Genomic DNA, 14,607 nt, shown 5'->3' on the forward strand with positions numbered 1-14,607 from the left:
CTCATTACGAACTCAAAGCTCTTCACATCCGCATGACCCTCTGCATACTTGTTCTTCTAGCTGCAGAGGACCTATTTTGCCTCTCAAAGGCCACCTGGTTGCCACAAAGCATCTTAGTTGCTTTCAAAAGCGGTTCAGTCCTATACTTGTCCCTGTTAAGCAGTCCCCGCCTGCGTAGAAGTGTGCCGAGAGGCTGGGGTTCTGGATCGGCCAGTACAATCCGAATGCAGTCACATGGAGCTCTTGTTATACCCCTCCCCCTAGAAAAGCTCAAGATCAAGATCCTTACGATCAAATTATATTTTGAAGACCCTGGTTCCAGTCTCGCTGTTTAAAAGGGACCTACTGTTAATCACGTGTTGAGCAAAGCCTGAATACTTTCTGCGCAGCAAATATGTTACAGACCGGCTGAAAAGGTCAGTGCGTGCTGGTTCTCAATTACAAATTTATGTGCGGCTTTCATGGGATGAAATTGAAAAAAATAAGGCTAAGGTTCAGATTGGGACAGACGCATGAGTTCGTCAGTCACGACTGAAAAAGCAGGCTGGTTTTAACCTCGCTCTGACCTTCATGCCTAGCTCTGGGTCAATGGAATTAGATGGAATCCTAAATTCGATCGCTTTATTGTCTAGAAAATTGTCTCAGATATGTATGGCTTCGTCGAACACTCCATTGTTGCACCACATTGAGAGCCCTCAGAAATGCCCTTCGATGCCAGCCATGGCCTGATTTTGGTCTGCCATAGGTCAGCGACCTTACTAGAAACATCTAATTTGTACAACAAAAGACACGATATTAAATTGTCTGCAGCTGTGCAAAGTTTGGCGCGGCTGCACCGCGCCATTCGGATGCAATTCTCGAAACACGTTCGGGGCTCATTTTAACCCCCGCCCGACCGCGTGTTAAGTGAGCCGCATTTCGGATTAGTTGTCGGTCATATACCTTGCTCACATGATTGATAAGTTAAAAAAACTGGAACAGTTGAAATTTCGGTTCCGTGAGCTCAGTCCGTGACCAAAAACTCATGCAAAATACAACTCAACGAATATCTCCCACATGATTATTATTAGGTCATTTTCATTCGTTTTAATATGACACTGTTCATTTGACTGGTGCGTATTTAGCGCCTCCGTGCCTGTAAATTTTGATGCGCACATGTTTCATGTCTGTTTGTGTGTGTGTGCTTGCTGGCGTGCTCCCACTTTTGAACCCACAGGCCCACAACATGTGGGCTTAAAAAAACCCTCAGGGCTTTTGGCGGTTATTTTTGACAAAGTTGCGGGCAATGGCTGGCTTCAAAAATAGAAATTTCAAATAGTGCATTTCTTACACAGCTGCACAATCAGTTATTTATTATCTAAGCAAGATAACTATTCATGAAAATAAAAGTTTTCCAACATCCGTGATAACAAAGAGGCAACACATTCAACGTTTTGATTTCAGATACCAAGCCAGCTCTTTCATAGATAAAGCTGCCATGATGCATGAAACGACTTCATCGGCTCAGCAGAATTGCATGGCCCAAGCACTGTACCACTTCTGTTTATACGTAACTAATACAAAACGCATTTTGAATGGTTCAAACCCCCACAGCCCACAAATAAGCAATAGCAATTCTAAGCCTATCAAGAAGTAGTGGTAGGTAAGGCTAAATACCCTTCATAAAATACAATGCACATCATGAAAACACAACACCTGGTCAAGCTGATGGGTTCAAATGCTCGGGCCATGCTCAAACGACAAAAACTTCCGACAAGTCCTGCTTAGAATGAGTGGAAAGGAGGACCTTGCATTGGAGTTTAAATGCATGCCAATGCCCGCCAGATCCCAAACACCTGATCACCAAGCCAGTTTTCTGTGACTCAGAATCTATCTGCAGGCTATGCAACCTAGATAAAGCAGCAATGTCTGCTGAACATGCATGCAAAGTCTTGTGGTCTCGTCCGCGGTTTGCTTGGCCACCAGTTCAATGCCGCGCCATGCCGCAGCATCCAAGGACGATTGCACCGCACATAAGTCGGCCTCGGCACGGCCAAGAGCACGACCAAGGCCGGCCGACGTTAGCTGTCAACGTAACATGGACACATCGACGCAGGCATCAATAAAGCTTTTTGTCCTACACCGTCCTTGTAGCATCTTGGCATGGAAAATGACAGTTTGTCTGTTCACATAAGGTACGTTCTGAATTGTAAAGGAAGCAAATTTTGACGTGGTTGACACGAAAAAAGTCGTCGAACACACCATGAATGCAGTCTGATCCAACATCATCATGCACCTAATACGTAAACATTCATGGGAAATCAGCTGTCTTGCAACAAATACTATGACGTAATTGTGGGCAAGTGGCGTAACGAAATAACGAATGGCCCAGAAGTCGTGTTTAGATCAGGTTTAGTGAACGCATTCCTTAAATTCGTCAAAGTTAATGCACGCCCTCATTGCACGAGCACAAGTAAGGCGCTTTACCCTCTTTAGCTCTTAAAGTGCATGCAATTCTGGTGTTCATGTCTTTGATCCCTCAAGGAACGGCGTTTAAGCGGCTTTCTCACGAGGTCGCATTTGTTTCCCAGCAGTCAAGTTGGTCAGCTGGCGCCTGGTGGTGCCGTTATCATTTCTTGTAGCTTCCTCTTTTAGGTCCAATGGTCTGTTTAGGTTACGTGCAAGCATATATGCCAAGATCGACAACTAAGATTTCTCAGTGCTAGTCTTGAAAAACTTAACTAAAAGGATAAAAAGCCTCGCATAATTGTTACACCTGTCAGTTGAGAGACTTCATTGAGAGACTAGACAAGAGACAAAATAGGAAATTTGCCACAAAAAAACACTGCTTGCAAACCTGAGCGGCTCTTTGTCAAACACAGCCTTGCGAGGCGGAAAGGGTTTTAAAATCCTGGTGTGGGGTGGATTAATCTCGCCACTCTTCAAATAAAAAGTGGCGGGACAAATCCACGCCCTCTTTTTTTTGAGGTTTGCCTGTACATGTTAAGGTCGCATAGGTATTGCAGATATTTTCTTTCGGAGCGAGCATGTATAAAGCTATCTATGTATAGTTTGACCACCGGTTCCATGCTTCAGGGCGCTAAGGCGTTATTAAGTTAAAATAACGTATACACTCTCCCTACGCGGTCGACGTCAGACTGAGCTAAAGCACAAGTGACTTCACACGTATGAAAGCGTTCACACGGCCACTCGAGACGCGTTACACCCCTGCTTACTCCCTGCGTGTAGAAGACGCAGTCACCAATGATTAACACTCAACTTAAATGAAATGCGTTTCGACAAAAACCGCAAAACAGGGTCTGTGTTTGATCCTCCGACGTTGACCGCGGTTTGCTCATGCGGCTATCTGCTCTCTGTGCTTGGAAGCACGTGCATGGAACAGGTTGGGAGGGGGAGAAATTGCACCCAGATACATTCTTTTAATGATCTGCCCAAAGACAACGCGACGTCTGCCCTCAGACTTGGAGGGGAAAATGCAGAGGCATAAGTACTACCGAAGTCTGAGGGCCACTACACCGGGTTCCCCTTCCTTCACCGATTTTTCGCTCCTCAGATCGCCCAGTCCACAGATGCGTACAACGATTGCCCCGAACCTGCAAGCCTCGTTCCTTGGGATAAAACATTATGAAGACAGAACCACTCAGGCTATGTCTTTCAGATTGAAAGAAGTCCACGCGCTGAACTGCCCAGCTTGCAAGCTGTGGGCGGAACATGGCTTGTATTACAACCTGAGAAATCAGACGTGGTCTGCGCGACACATGCGATGGACACTGCGCAGGATAAGCGTTGCACCCAAGGTTCAGTGGCATGAAGACAGCTGCAGTCACACAGAGCCACTGCGGATATGCTAGTGCTGGGACAGTCATCGCAAACAGCTGACTCAAACAAGACTTGGTGGTCCCCACCGGCCAAGTCACGCGCCAGACATGAACCACATGATGCTTCACTGCAGCACAGTTGATCTTCGTCCCACCGCGCAACGGCGAACTTGACACGAAGCCTCCCCGAAAACCAGCATGACTTTGACGTCAACTCGTGCGTCGACCTTTTGACAACCAAGCGGCCTACTTGGCAGCGCACGCCGTCGCGTCGATGTCGATCGCGTCGATGCCTGGCCTCATGCGTCCCAGCTGGCGACGTGCAGACCTTGACTTAGTAACAGTCTAGCTGGCAGAGTCCGACACGCCAGCGGGCCGCGGTTTGGCCGCCTCGACGTCGGCCGGGCTGGCGGCGTGCCGACCGTTCATTAATCGGTGCTGCGGCGGCCGGCAACGGCGGCGCCCAGCAGGCAGGCGGCGGCCACCAGCAGACCGAGACCGGCCAGCGCGGTGGCCGCCACGGGGAAGCCGTATAGGTCGCTGATGTAGCCGCCCAGCGTCGGCCCCAGCACGTTGCCGACCGAGAACACGGCGCCGAACACCGCCGACACGAACGCCTGCGTCGCCAGGTTGTTCTCCATGCCGTGCGCCACGCACACGCGGCACATGCGGCTCAGGATGGGAATGTAGGCGCCGCCGATCGCGAGCTCGCGCACCACCATGCCGAGTCCGAGCAGCCACCAGGCGGGCCGCAGCCCGAGTAGCGGCGACGGCGGCATCAGCAGGATACCGATGCCGCCGGCCGTCAGGCACGGCGCCGTCAGTGTGTACGTGTTGTCGACGCGGTCCGACACGCGGCCCCACAGCAGGCTGGCCACCGTGTAGCAGGTGGACGACACCAGGAAGAAGAGGCCGAGCTGCGCAGGCGTGACGCCCAGCGCGCTCCGCACGTACGGCTCCAGGTTGGGGTCGAGCGCCGTCCAGTACATGGCCACGACCAGCACGACGGCGCAGCACAGCCAGCTCTCGCCCGCGCCGGCGAAGCGCCGCAGCCGGCCGCCGGCCGAGCGGCCGGCGAGCGCCGCCGCATCCTTCACGGCCGGCATCAGCCAGACGCTGACCGCGGCCGTCACCAGCATGGCGCCCGCCCAGGGCGAAGAAGGGCGCGCCGTAGCCGCCCACCTGGTAGAGGCCGCCGCCGAGCGCCGGCCCGATCGAAAGCCCGAGCCCGGCCAGTGTCTCCGACACGGACATGGCCGTGTTGGTGTTGCGCGGGAACTGGTTGATGATGATGGCACGTGCCGCCGTGTGCATGGCGGCCGTGCCGACGGCCTCCACGCTGCGGCACACCAGACAGCCGGCGACGAAGTCGGTGGCGCCGGGCACCAGCGGCATCAGACCGAACGCGACGGTGGCGAGGCCGGCCGTGGCCAGCCCGGCGTTGTAGAGCCGCGTCACGCCGACCCGCGGCGCCACCCGGCCCATCACAGGGAACGCCAGCAGCTGCGAGAGCGCGTAGCAGCTGAACACGGCGCCTGAGTACACCTGCGGCACGCCGCGCTGCTGCGCCTCGTGCGGGAAGAACGGGATCATGACGGCGATGCAGCAGCCGGCCAGCAGGCCGCCGGCCGACAGCCCGGCCAGCAGCCGCCGCTGCTGGCCGCTGAAGCCGGCCGCGCTGCCGCCGCTACTGCTTGCGCTGCTGCTGCCGCTGTAGTCCTGCCACTTATCGGCGTTCTCCAACAGCGGCGTCGAATTTTGGCTGTCGGTACTCTGCTCGGGCGGACCCTCCGCCACGGAGCGCTGCTGCCACTGACCGCCCATGACCCGCCGCGCGCCCCGGCCACCCTCAGCTGGCCACGTGCCGCGCCCGACTGTGGCCGTGGTGACGCGACCGGCCCGCGGCGGCGCGGAGCGGGGCCTGAGCGCGGGCCCGAGCGGAAAGCGCGAAACGTCTGCGCCGCCAGACCAATCAGGGCTCACCGCCACTGACGGCTGGCCTGCTGCTGCCGTCGTAAGCACAAGGTGTTTTCCGGGCAGTATGAGCCAATGTAGATCTATAGAATGGAGCTCGCGATCGGCCCTGGCAATCGACCCGTCGTGCAGAGCTTCATTATTCTATGGAAAATTGGTGCATGAACGCAAGCAAGCCAAAGTTTACAAACCTGATCTACTGGGGCGTTTGCTAACGTCGTACAAATAAACGGTGTTGACACTGCATGTGCGCAACGCTATGTGCGCAGCGCACAGAAAACGCCTTTGAGGGCTGATAATCACATGTTGAAGGTTTAACTATGACAGCTTTGGAATGCAAAGTGTTACCGCCATATGCAATATTGCATTGATACGTGGCAAAGTGCAATAAAACCGCAGACATGTAGACTTGGTCATGCAGGCACAGCTTTAAGCATTCCCACTTGCTTTAGTGTGATACTCCTACGCGAACAAACAGAAATTGGTGAATACTTCTTCGCGCGCATCGCGAGAGCGAGAGAGATAGAAGAGAGATAAAGGAGAGAGAGAGATAAGAGAGAGAGAGAGAGAGCGAGAGAGAGAGGAGTGAGAGAGAGAGAGGAGAGGAGAGAGGAGAGAGGAGAGGGAGAGAGAGAGAGAGGAGAGAGAGAATAGGGAGAGAGAGAGAGAGATAAAGAGAGAGAGAGGGAGAGAGAGGCAAAGGGAGAGAGTAAACATATGGCACACGGGTGGACGGCACGCATATGCTTATCACATCACGGCTGGTCAACTTTTGGGATGGCATGGTCCCGACAGGAATTGTTTGAACTGTCGACAAATTCTAACGGTTGTTACCGGTGCGATGGTTTTTGGAGAACCTACCGCCTGGTAGGAGTGAAAAACGTCTGCGTACCTTCCACGCCGCTTCTGGATCTACCTTCCATGAGCTAGATCAAACGGATTGGATGCGTCAAAATTATCCGTTCATTCAGAAAACAACTCAATGTAAGAAAACTGTCGTAAAACCAACATCAACCCTTGAAATAATTCAATGGACGGAGCACATCACCGCCGGTCACTCCGTAGTCAAGAAGGTGGGGGGGGGTGGGGGGGGGGGGGGGAGGGGGGGCCGGGGGGGGGGGCGTAGTTGGCCAAGGTCAAGCCTTGGATCCTGAGACGCCAGATCAGCCCGCGCGCGTGGCGTAACATTCGTGTCGTTATATCGCGACAACAGCCGCACAAGATTGCGATCCTCGGCGCCGAGCAGTGACACGCGTCGGTAAGTGCTATACTGATTAGCAAGTCGGGTGATTCTGCCCAGATTATGGGCTCGCCATCGTGACCATCCTTCGCTACCTGGTACTCGCGCTGACGCACGCCGCGGGCTGGGAAGAGCTGCGTTCGTCCAGCACCGGCCCCAGCGGCCGCCGAGTTCAGCGTGTGTGGAGCTCGTCGCACGACACTTATATTAAGCTACAGAGTAAACGTGGGCTAGGAAAATCACAATTACAAAGAAAGTCAAGACACGCTTCACGAACAAAAGGCACGGTCAAAGGTTAAAAAGCTACCGCTTTCACGTTTGTTTGATTACGCTTTCGTGTTGTTTTTTTTTTTGGTATATTTAGTGAGCACGTCAAACAATCGGAAACAGGATGTTTAAGTAAGAGCTTTGTGCATGAAGCCTACGAAGGAATGACCACTAGCTTTTACTTAGAATTATCATTATTTCTCGCGGTCAAAATGTTAAACTGTTGACATTAAAAAAGCTGGGCAACAAATCAGTCAGGCGATAGTCTGCGGGTTCACAGGGACACTTGCGGAATGTGCTATAGATTTGGCGCTCCTCTCTCGTTAAACTATGCATGTGGCCTGCATTCGGTACAGTTGCCATGTCTGGAGAAGAAGAGTAATGGGGCCAGCGTGGGGTGTATCTAATGGTTGGTAAATGGGTGGGGCCAACCACCGATAACGGCCAAACCGCAAACAGCTCTCCTCTTTGAACTGGCCATTTTGAAAACAGCGCAACCTTAAGAAGTCGAATCTCACCAAGATCGCAGCCTAGATCCGCACTTGGCCGTTCCTAGGGCATTCTGGGAAAGGCTGAAGGTATTAGGGCTATCGGCTGGTCGGAGCCGAGCGGCCCACGTTGAAGCTGAAGGCTCAAATTGATATGTGACGCCTGAGCAGCATGAGGAGGCCGGGCTGATACGAAGTGGGCCCGCCGGCACAGAATGGCCCATTGTGTGACTTGAGACGCGAAGACGCCCTGGAGCGCTCCCACGCGGCTCGCCGGGAGTCAGTTGCGTCTAAGCAGTCTATGATTGCAGAGGCCCCCGTATACATACGCCCCTTTCCGTGCCGTGGTTACACGAGCTAGCAATGGCTACTGCAACGAAGAATAATCGCCGCCGATACGGATAACTTTTTAACGGAACGAATGAATTCAAATGACTCTTGAACCATGTTTTGTGTTGCTTAACGGTCGCATGAAATGTGATGGCATCCACATATCATTCCCTTCGAACCGGTAAATCGGTTTTATTTTAAGATGAGGGGTGTGTGATATGTTGCAGATGCGTCGCGAGCCGAGGGAACCGGATGACGCACCGGGGCACACCAATCAATCAGAATGACGAGCTGCGCGCTCTGGTCGGCGGGGTCTTCCGTTTGACTGTCCAAGCGTTAATCCATATAAGGTAAGTCTCTCAATACCGTCCCGTTATTGCGTCCAAAAACACATGAAATCGCACATCGCCTCAGCAATGTTGACATACGCGCACACTCAGCTAAGCCCGCCCTCACGACGTCGTTAACTCTCGCTCGACAAGGGGGGGGAAGGGGGGGCTGACGGCTCCATGAAGTTTCATTTCAACGACTCGGCGGCCATTAAATGTATATTGTTGGGTCTTTGAGCGCGATTCTGTCTTTGACATATTCAACCTTCCTGTCCAGGTAAGAATCTCCTCTGAACAGGTTCTTTTCACAGGCTCGTGAAGGCCATGTCGGTCCTGGTTCTCGCCAAATCGACAATACAGTTCAAATTTGGCCAAGCTCTTTGTTTGTTTTATCACTTTAATTCTTGTGCCGGCAGTTGTTACATCTTGAGATAAAGGGCAAGGACGATCGGTGCCAAGCTAGGATGAAACATGCCACCTTGCTCTTTTAGGTGGCAACGATGGCACATACTCTGGCAAAAATATTACATTACGATCCACCACATTCGCATGATTTTTGTGACTTATGATGAATTTGGGTTACGCTCCCGCTGCAACAGAGAAACCTAGAACAGGAAAGCACTTACAGGCGAGTTTACGCCAGACATGGTGACGCAGAAAGTTTGCGCAGGTGGCTGCATTCGCGATGGTTCAATTTTTTGACTCGCTTTCGCTTTTGGATAATTTCATGCGAGGGACCATGCCCTTCCAAAAGTTAAGCCAGTGCGTGGCCCTGCTTTACTAATGTCTGCATGTTTTATATGAGCTACCTTGTCATGGCCTCTTATTCCAATTGTAATATGTGCCCAGCACAGGTCGAGCGTGCTCGTTCAACCCTGGTCTTCATTTCATAATATATGAAGTAGAATTGCGATTGTAATACATGGTAGGACTCTGCGACCTCTTTTGACTTTGCACACTCTCTTGCACACTAGTTCGCCTGATGATGACAATGAATAATGATGATATATCGGTCTTAGACGAAAAGTTAGTTGGGGCTTCTGTCACGACTTCCCCTGTCATGAGCATAAGTAAGAAAAGCCCGCCTGACCAGGGTTTAAATGCATATCAGTTTTGAGCAGTTTACCACACAGCCACTTGTGCTACACTTGCGGTCTTTTTGACCGGTTTGCTTCGAACATTTTAACTGGGAAAAGAACGAACTATTTACGAAGGCGGCGCGACCGATTTCCGTCACGAAAATTTAGCGGATAGCGGTGAACAGATTACTTTCAAAAGGGCACGGCACGTTCTAATGGCTTAAAAATATTAGGCCGACGCCTCCTGCAACAAATGCATTATGTTGGAGAGAATGAAAGGATTTATGGAAATGAATGGAAATGTATTGACCATTTTCTTTCGTTGACGACGAAGGCCGGGTCCGCCAAAGTACTGGGGCCCCGTTAAAGAGTCGAGATGACACCGATTCGGATTGGCGTCGGTGGACGTCTGATCATAATGCAAACGACCAGCAACGACTCCCAGCTCAGCCTGGAATGTATGTACGGCCTAAAAGTGACAGCAGTTGTCCTCTTAGATCCCTAGGAAAATGTTACACCTCTGCGATGATGCGCACGGATTGTACATGACAGGAGACATTTGCACCTATTTTCTTCGCCTTTATGATTTCAGCATGTTGCAATACACCAGAAGCACCCTGCGGAGACTATCAAGTAACAGACGATTTAAAAATGAATGAAACATTGCAGCATAACGTGTAGCAGCGCGTACCCTAACCATGACTGCGTTGTAATGCCCATATGAGTCGGTGTATCTCGTGGCGGCTGGCTGTGGGGACTGATCACGAAAAAACACGCTATGCGGTTATTAAAAGCTGTGACTAATCAACATAAAGTTAACAGACACAATGCTAAAGCTCATCCAACGCAGGGTGACTGAATGTGTGTTGTCAGGGAGGATCGGATGACACCCCAGTCGCCGGCAAAGCACCAAACATTTTGTGTGTGTGTGTGTGTGTGGGTGTGTGTGTGTGTGTGTGTGTGTGGTGTGTGTGTGTGTGTGTGTGTGTGGTGTGTGTGTGTGTGTGTGTGTGTGTGTGTGTGTGTGTGTGTGGTGTGGTGTGTGTGTGTGTGTGTGCGGTGTGGCGTGTGTGTGAAAAGATGGCACAGCTCATGATGGCCGATATGCTGGTCTGGTAAAAGCATATTTCCAAATTCCGCGTGTTGGGAAAAGCCATGACTGAGCTCCACAACATACTGTGTCACGTTGTTACTATCGGCCCCCGCTTAAAAGAGTGCTCCAAAGTATACCGGGTTTTTGAACTGAAATAGGCCATCTTAAAGAACATTTCCGGTGTTTGTGCGCAAATCATCCCCTTTTAAACGACCCAGGGGCCCCACTCGTTCTTCTGAGCTACACACCCGCGAAAATGGGGAAAGGTACTACTCGGTAGCAATATTTCTAGTCACACTGGCATTCATAGCCGTCATAAATAACGCTCTTCAACATCCGGGCAACTACCATAAGCCCATGCGCCGATCGAGGCCATCAAACCATAATTTTTTTCGAGTCGAGGCGTTCTCATTGGCGTTCGTGAGTGCGATTTCCAGATATAAACGGGCCGTCAATTGGCTCTCGATCAATGTCGCGCTAGGTATGATGATGTAATCAAACCATGACGCATTGAGGAGCATGTTTAGTAAACAATAGCTTGTGCGATCTAGAACAGTCTTTTCCACTTGAGAATATACCAATAGTTATAAGTGAGCTTGTTCCATCATATCTCATGCTTGCTTCAGTAGTATCTTTAAATTGGAAACATTCCTTCAAATGTGGGTCATAAGTCAATCAACGAAGTGGGACGCGAGGAAGCGGAGAGCAGCGCACACTTAAAAGGAAGATACACACTGAGCAAGTGAGTTGGTACACTTAATTGGGCGAGGTACCGGAATGCCTTCGACATTCTAAACCTCCGGGGACGATCTGTTTTTGTCGTCAGGCTATAATTAGAGGCACTCCGCGGTCATCTACTAGATACTGAAATGCCTAGGAACACAACGCATTGGCCAGAAGCGAAACTTCTTCGCAGAAATGCTGGAGGTGCAAATATAACTTTGGGATCTCCTCGCACTCCCCATGACATACAGACAAGCCCAAAGCTGCTGGCAGACACACCAGTGGCCACACCATTCAAGCCCATGAGTCATATATGCGTCACTAGGTGTGATCTTGCACTTGACTAGCGCACAAGAATATCAAATTATATGTTAAGCTCGCAATTTCGTTACTGATTTTCGTTTTTAACGCCACATTTCAACGTGAGCTCCCTCCCACAGCGCAGGCACGGCTGGGGTTCACAGTAAATCAGCTCAAGATGTTTTTACTTCAAGGCACAAGTTTTTCACATATTTAACATGCCATACAATATCTGTTCAATATTTAGGAGAGCATATATTTTAAATTAGCATGATTCTGATCAATATCTTGACTACCGTGCTAGTCCATAAACATGTGAAAGGTTCATGCTCCGGTGCGCAATGCGCCAACACAATTGTTTAAAAAATCATCAAAGAAGAAGAAAACATGCTTTCATGAATAAACGAGTTGCCGTGCTGACTTCTATTTGTAACATTTGGGAGAGTGCCGTGTTTTCGATCTGGTACTAATTTCTGCAGACAGTGGCGTCATTATTCATAATATTGGCCGCTGTCCTTTCTAATCAGCGTCATGGACCCAACGTCAATCCTTTGAGGTGCTGGGATGCATCTGCATCGCCATTGACAGTTAGGTTACGCCCACCAACGCACACTGCTTACATTTGCATTCATCTGCAGGCCCTGCACATGTTATCTGTTTAAATCTCTACACGGAAATGAGAAGCCGTACTAACAGTGTGCCAAACGGAATGCATTATTTATACGACAGTACGCTCTTGGCAGACACGCTGGGAGCTAAATTTAGAACCGCTGCGCGTGTCGCGGCCAACGAGCCCGCCTCGTGTGGACTCGTCCACAGCAGGGGCGAGCCCTCGTTGACGGTAGTGTCGTCGCAACATCCCGTAAGACGATAAAAGGTCAGTCATGCCCAAATAGATCCCAAGAACGATTAAACATTGTTGAATCCGTGATTTGAAGTCCTCCATTCATGAAACGTGCAAGGTTGACAGCAAAGTTGCAGAGGTCCAACTATAAGCTGACCATGAAAGCGGTTGTCGAGCCCCACGCGCATCGAGAGCACCATCCGTGCCGAAGCACACGCAGCAGTCAGCCGACGCCACATCGCGACCTCCGCACGTGCCTTACCCCCCGATGGGCGCGGCGAAGCTGCAGGCCACGCCGACGGCGCAGGCCGCCGCCAGCATCTCGCTATTACGACTCTCGTTCTCGTAGATGCCCTTGAAGGACGTCACCAGCTTGGTCAGCAGTGTGGCCACGATGCTGGCGATGTGGACGAACGGGCCCTGCGGCAGGCGGTGGCCGTCAGGGGGCCGTATTGATCCCGGCGTGCATCATCTCTGCCTACCGCGTCACGATGACGTACTGTCCGGCAGCGCCGCCGCCGCCAACACCAGCCGGCAATCGGAGGCGTTACCGCCGTGTTTTTACAGCGCTGATGGGGCCGTCACATCGCAGTGAAGGCGTGGCGATGAGTTGAGGTCAAGGTCGATCGGCGCTACGTCATCGTTACGAGAGGCCGGCCGCTGCAGTGGTCCGATAATTGGCATCGACCGGGATGCGTCTGGTACGCCGACGGCAGCACCCCGCGATAGCATCGTCGCCCGGTGCCCGCTAACCGCTTATATAATGACACACAAGCCGCTCACAAGATGAATGCAGATAAAAATGTCACGCGTCGCTATATTGCTGTGCCGTTCGATTTGTTGCGTTGCTCAGCGTTGTGCGTGCACGGCCGTGAGCGAGCTGATAAGAATTATTCAATTGTGAACAAAAACACCTCTGAACTGGTTGCGCATGTGCGCGTAATTACGACAACAGATTTAGGAAGACTGCGTATCGCGCGATATCAGTGCATTTAACCAAGCGCACACAGGCATCAATACCATGTCTGGCGCTCAGCCATGCCTCGACAGAGCTTTTGTGCCGACGAACCAGCTACCACCTTAATTTTGAACCCTTACGTGCAAGTGCAATAATCGAAAACTAGTTTGAATTCTTCCCCGAGACTTAAGCATACTTTTCAAATAGTTCGTTCAACATTCGTCTGTCGAGCGCCATAACCGCGCATTACATAATACGGAGTGGGCCTGCAACGGCTTAAGTGATCCGGCCGGCACACGCTGCCGCCAGACGTCCGCCGCCACGGCCCCGGAAGTGGACCGGGCCCAGCGCGGGTCTGCAGCGGTCGCCAGCCTCACCTCCTTGCCCAGCGGGATGCCGGAGCCGAGGCAGGCGGTGAGGCCGACCACCTTGGCCACCAGCGTGCGGAACGTCAGGTACTCATCCAGTGGCACGCCGCGCAGGATCGTCTTCATCTCGGGAATGCCGGAGCCTGCCGGCGATCGACAGTCAGGGCGCCTGCAACCCCTCCCCCCCCCCCCGCTCCCCGCCCCATCCTGCGTCCCTGCAGACGAGCAGCACGCGCCGGCGACAGATAAACATCGGCGGCGGCGGTTGCACAATTGGCTGTAACGGGATCACGGAGCTCGGCCACAGCCGTCGCCGTTTGTGCAAATTGCGGACGTTCGACCGCGCTCTTATTTGTCCGCAGACGCCGAACTCTGATCTGGCAGCTGCTGCCTTCGGCGCCGGCGTGTGTCATCGTCTGGCGCTGCAGCGCACAGCCACTCGACACGCGCGCCCACACCACATCCACGGACACGAACCCCGACGCGGTGTCACTGCGAGCGGCGGCGGCGGCAATTCCGCTCCCCGCCGGCCTGCTCCAGCCGCTGTACTGGGTCTGATACGTCACGGCGGTGCCAGGGATTAGCCGCCTCGTTAGGCCAACTTATGGCCGGCTCTTTGAAAGGAGACGGCGTTATGCATGGAACGACGGTGGGCTTAGTGGTGACGACGTGTCAGAGCGCGCCGCAGCAGCTGGTGTGAAGAGTGTCACTCGCTGAACGAGGAGTGTCACCTAGTAAACGGCGCAGGACGGGAAGGAGACACTCAAGAGCGGCAGAGAACTAGAGGAATGACGCT

General features: G+C 52.2%; 1 pseudogene; it reads right to left on the minus strand.

Moving 5' to 3' along the window:
• Positions 1 to 5,411, minus strand: part of LOC119097209 (chloride channel protein 2-like) — a 94,050-nt pseudogene extending 88,639 nt beyond the window's left edge.
• Between the last annotated feature and the right edge of the window lie 9,196 nt (positions 5,412 to 14,607).

The sequence above is a fragment of the Pollicipes pollicipes genome, unplaced genomic scaffold, assembly GCF_011947565.3.
Source record: "Pollicipes pollicipes isolate AB1234 unplaced genomic scaffold, Ppol_2.1 Scaffold_4295;HRSCAF=5057_pilon_pilon_pilon, whole genome shotgun sequence".
NCBI classification, from domain to species: Eukaryota; Metazoa; Arthropoda; class Thecostraca; order Pollicipedomorpha; family Pollicipedidae; genus Pollicipes; species Pollicipes pollicipes.